This window comes from Mus caroli, unplaced genomic scaffold (assembly GCF_978045245.1).
Source record: "Mus caroli unplaced genomic scaffold, Mus_caroli_1 scaffold_3, whole genome shotgun sequence".
In the NCBI taxonomy this organism is placed as follows: Eukaryota; Metazoa; Chordata; class Mammalia; order Rodentia; family Muridae; genus Mus; species Mus caroli.
In genome coordinates, this window is record NW_028227258.1 from 38,273,106 (window position 1) to 38,277,876 (window position 4,771).

The following is a 4,771-nucleotide window of genomic DNA, read 5'->3' on the forward strand; positions in this document are numbered from 1 at the left end:
GATGACAGTACTAGTAGGAGAAAGATTACTAAAAATTACTACAAGGAGTATTTTTAAAAGAGAGCGCTTAATTTGCCTGCTGACCAAGAGTCCTGATGTTGATTCTGAAGATGCAGCTTGAGTTCAGCCCAGCATGGCCCCTCACCAGCTTATGACTGTGAATCAGACTCAGTTTCCTCTGGAGTCTGTCTCTGCATTCTTATGACAGAAATGATAGGAACTTACTTTGCACATTTTATCTTAATATACAAGCTTGAGTGCTACATGTCCAGGAAGATTTTGTAAACTATAATTCAAACTGTGGAGAGTGAATTCCAAGGAAACAGTCACCAGAATGTTGTCTAATGTCATTTCTGTACTCATAGAAAGGAAGTTTTATTTGTCATTTAGGGCCAATACCAAGACCCAGTCAAGTCACCCCTGCATTGTAATTGTTCATGGACCAAGAATTATATTCTTTTTTAAAAAAATATTTATTTATTTATTTATTTATTTACATCCCAATTGCTGCCCTCTCCTGGTCCTTCTCCCTCCCCTTCTCCTCTTAGAGGGTGTTCCCACCCCCTTCCCCAGTATTCCCCCACTGTGCCACATCAAGTCTCTGCCAGATTAGGCACATCCTCTCCCACTGAAGCCAGACAAGGCAGCCCTGTTGGGGAACTTATACCACAGTCAGACTACAGCTTTAGGAAGAGGCTCCGTCTCAGTGGTTGGAGTACCCACATGGAGAAGGAGCTGTGCATCGCCGCTGCACATCTGAAGAATTATATTCTTTATCTAAAAATCTGCAACCAAAGGAACTGAGCTGAAGTTCTTCTTCTGTCTATACCAACCATCAGTGCGGATTCCATGGGCACTCCGTTTCACTCCTGAGCCTGCCTCATGCCCGCCAGCCTTCTCTGCTGAAGGGAGCTGGAGTCTAGCTGAATCACCCGCCCGCCCACTGAGGGTGCTCATTAGGGATTTCAGTGCATTCCTCGGCAAGAGGGGGAAAAGTTTTGAAATACTCCAGGCAGGAATTTTCTTATAGCTAAGATTTCAGACAAGAAGTCACTTTAATTCAATTTGTTCATGTAATGGTTCTGTGACCCCTCGTGGCACAGAAATATGTACTTTGAGAGAACAAACAAATCAACGAGGAAACGAAACAAGACAAAAACAAAAACCAAACCCCCAAAACCTCCACCTCTACCTGTTTGATGGTTTAGATTCCACGAGACACCATGCTCGTTTTTTTTAAAGGTAGGAAATATTTTGTTACTCAGCTGATATTTTAACAGCTCTTGTCTAATCATTAACACACACACACCTCCCTAACTAGAACATTTGTGAGGGATGACTTCTTAACAGGACCTAAAATCAACCTTTCCCCCAAAAGCCTGTTAAAAATTACACACTTGGAATTCTGTCCCCAGCTGGCTTGGTTGCTGGTTTCTCTTTTGATTTTTTTCCTGGGGGTGAGGTGGGGTGGAAGGATAAATAGCCATATTACATTTAATCTGCTGTCAGATTTGACTCCATGCTAAAGGTAGGGTGACCAGCTAGTCCACCAGTTTGTTTGTTTGTTTGGGGGGGTCAAAAATGGGCTGAGCTGACCATCACCCTAGAAAGAAAACCCTTGTCCAACTCTCACAGGTCAAAGGCCCACCAGCATGAAAGAATTTGCCCTAATAATACATAATAATGCTAATAATGACTGTAGGTAGGGCTGGGACCAGTATCCCGATGCCCTAAATCTTAGTCTAGGGCTCCCAGACTCACTGTCCTTCTCTGTGGTAGTGAAATGCAGGAGGAAGTTGGGTTAGATTCTGGCTCGTGTGCGTCCCACTGCTTTACTGAATTCCCACACAGGCAGATCGGCATTCCTAGCCAGTAACCATACCAGGTCATACGTTCTAAAGCTATGTGTGAACGTTCCCCCTCTACCCACTCTCAGAGCAGCGTTATTCGCAATAGTTAAAAGATGAGGAAACCCTTACATGCCCTTAGCAAGTAGATGACCAGACAAATGTGGTACAGATACACAGAATACAGTATTCAGACATAGAAAGGAAGGAAGGAAAGTCTTGTCTCAGTAGATGAAGCCCGAGGACATAACTAACTAGAAGAAGCCCTGGGGCCAGGGAAATGACTCAGGGAGCCAAGGGACTGCCGCCTAAGCATGAGGTCCTGAGTTCAGATTCCCAGGATCCACATAAAAGCAGGGTTCAGCAGTGTGTATCTGTCAACCCAGCAAGAGTGGGCACAGGCAGGCAGACCGCAGAAGCGCACAGGACAGCTAGTCTAGCCAACTGGGAAGCTAGCTCTAGGTTCAGTGTGAGATCCTGTCTCAAAGCACAGTGATTGGGAAAGATCTCTGCCCTCCATCCACACAAAGATGCACACATGAGCATACACACGCACGCACACACACACACACACATGCACACACACACGTACATACACAGACGCACGCACGCACACACACTAAATGTAGTAAGTCTTTTAAAAGCTGGCTAAGGTGGTAATTGTTAAGTTATGTGAATACATTACAACTTTTAAACGGAAAAATAAAATAATAGCCATAAACAGTTTATCTATTCCCTGCATCTGTGTTTCTGTCAAAAACTCTGCAAGGGCTTTGTGGCCATTTATTTGCTTGGGGTGTTTTGTCAAGTCAAACTACATTCTTCAGATAAGGAATTTAGTTTGCTTTGATATTTAGTGACCTTTCATTAACTGAGCACAGAGCTTCCAGATACACAACGCCCTAGTCCCTGGCACAGAGTAAGTGCCTTGGCCTATATGTGTGCATTTTCCCTAATAAATAAATAACAGTAAAGACTAACATTTTGCTTTAGACATTTGTTTAGAAGTAGATCCCTCTTGAAGATGATAGAGCTTAAGTCTTTCAAGAACCTGGAAAGGGACTTAGCTGTATGTTCTTGTTTGTTTGTTTATTAACAAAGTCTTTTTTAATGCATTGCACTTATTTGTGTGTGTACACACATGTGTGTGTGTGTGTGTGTGCATGTGCATGCTCACACAGGTCAGGGTACAGGTATGGAAATCAGAGGATAATTTTCAGGAGTTGGTGCTCTTTTTTCCACCGTGTGGGTCCTAGAGATCAAACTCAGATTGTCGGTTTTGCTTACCGTGTCCTCACAGAGACAGATATTCACACAAAACTCACAAAAGTCGGGTTTACCTTCTTTTTATCAAAGAATTCCAAAGACTTATAATTGCCAAGCCTCACTCAGGATGCTTGAACCAGGGTCTGCCCTCTGCAGCGGCTCTGCTACTGGGGAGCCTTGTAGATACCATACAACTATTTACTACTGTCTCTCATTTTAACTTACAGTTGGAGGAGACACATTGTGTCATGGCAGCCAGTCACATTCAATCTGCCGTCGGGATGCTGAGGTAGATGAAATCTTCTACTTGGTTTTCTTTCTTTTTACTCTGCCAGGACCCCGGCTTGCAGAATGGCACCATTCACATCTAGGGTAAATCCTCCCAGCTCGATGATCAAACCTAGAAATGTCCTCACAAGCATGCCCAGAGGTATTCTGAGGTGATCCTGGATCGTGTTGAGTTGACAAGATTAATCATCACCCTGGTCATCGCTACTCCAAGAGAGAGGGACAGGTAAGGATTTACAGATCTGGATATCCATCAGAGGCTAGCTCTGCAACCCCACGGGACTGGCCAAACCTAACCCCACTACAGGTCATATTAGGTACGGGCTTGGTCAGCGTGGTCATCTCACCTGAAGCAAACACAGTTACAATGATGCGGTCTTTGAACATGGTTGTTGTTTCAAATGATTTGAGGGAATTTAAAAAACAAACAAACAAACAAAACGGCTGGGCTGAAGAGGGGCTGAAGAGGGGCTGAAGAGGGGAGAGACAGGAACAGGGATGCCATTCTACACTATAGAAGGACCTACTCACTCCCTCCCAGGCAGAGAGCTTTGTCTCTTGGGAAGTTCCACTCTGCTTTTATCTTTTACTTATATCTAGGACTTCTACACTGGGGTCCCCATGTCTATTCTGAAGGCTCTAAGTCAAAGAGCAGAAAGGAATCTTTCCTGTAAACATCCTCTAGGCCCCTCCCGGGAAAGGTGAGCAGCAGTCATTACATCCTCTCTTTATTCTGAGTCTTGGAGGGTTTTTTTTTTTTTCCCCTAGGCCAATAGGAAGAGGGAACTGGAAATGTCACCGGATTGAAAACATCCTCCTTTGGAGGCTCTACTCTGGCTTAGAAAACTCATCCTTATACTTCACAGCCCAGCCGTCAAGATGTTGGGGGTGGGAATGCTTGGGTCTACCCAGTCCGGAAATGCTGATGGTGAACAGATGTACAGACGGATGGACACGCACACGCACGCGCACCTCCTGGATGCTGCAGCTTCAACCCAAAGGCAACCTCCACTCTGCTCCAGCATCTTGTATCCTCCTGTAACGTGGTTTTTTGTTTTTTGGGTTTTTTTTTTAGCTTTTGATTTTCCCCACTTCTTACTGCAAAACAATTATCACCCAGCTGGCCAAACCCCGGGGTCACGGCTATAACCCGGCTCTCCTTGCCATCCCATGAATCATCAAACGCCGCAGATTTTCCTTCCTGTTAGTGTCCACAATCATTTGCTGGCTTCCATTTGCTTGGTTGATACTTTGTTCTAGGTCCCTCTCATTTTAGGTCTGAGATGTTGCAGTTGCTGCCTGGCTGAGCTCCTGGTCTTCAGGCATGCTCCGTTCTAAAGGTGGATTTGCCCTTTAACTGAACGATCCTC

At 44.7% G+C, this 4,771-nt stretch overlaps 1 long non-coding RNA gene across 1 annotated transcript; it reads left to right on the forward strand.

Annotated features, from left to right (window-relative positions):
* Window positions 1-1,464: 1,464 nt before the first annotated feature.
* LOC147005457 (uncharacterized) lies at window positions 1,465-4,345 on the forward strand. The gene is made up of 3 exons (XR_015046602.1): window positions 1,465-1,528; window positions 3,449-3,627; window positions 4,170-4,345. It is a non-coding gene; the product is annotated as an uncharacterized LOC147005457 (long non-coding RNA).
* The last annotated feature ends 426 nt before the right edge of the window (window positions 4,346-4,771 follow it).